This window comes from Brachyistius frenatus, unplaced genomic scaffold (assembly GCF_029030835.1).
Source record: "Brachyistius frenatus isolate BFR_SWC_R1_liver_20210118 unplaced genomic scaffold, ASM2903083v1 Contig_285, whole genome shotgun sequence".
In the NCBI taxonomy this organism is placed as follows: Eukaryota; Metazoa; Chordata; class Actinopteri; family Embiotocidae; genus Brachyistius; species Brachyistius frenatus.
In genome coordinates, this window is record NW_027210884.1 from 304,583 (window position 1) to 305,077 (window position 495).

The following is a 495-nucleotide window of genomic DNA, read 5'->3' on the forward strand; positions in this document are numbered from 1 at the left end:
AATCTTAACATTTATCTGAATTTAGTGCACCACTTCACTGAGTTTGGATATGACACGTGCAGACGTGCCTTTGGAAACCTGCACAGACTACAACGAGAAAATGCACCATAATGTTTCTGGTGTGAGCACAGTAAATTAAAGTTACACATTAGTGAAACGAAAACATAACGCAAGAGCCGGGAGGAGGAAGAAAGCTCAAGATCCAGCAAACAACCTGAAACATATTTCTCTAGCGCCCTCTAGGGAAATAAACATACCAATACATGTTTTCAAACACCAAGGAAGTACATTTCAGTTCAAATATCAAATGTATAGACCAGCTACAAAAATACATTCATTATTCTGTCATAATATTTGAATTGTCATTTGTAAAAAAAAAAATAATTTTTTTTTTAAAAAAGCCTCGTACTCATGCTCTTATTCTACTTTTATTTTGAAATTTCGACGCAGCTCTAACCCGGAAACAGACGAGTGTTATTTTGCTAACGATAAAGT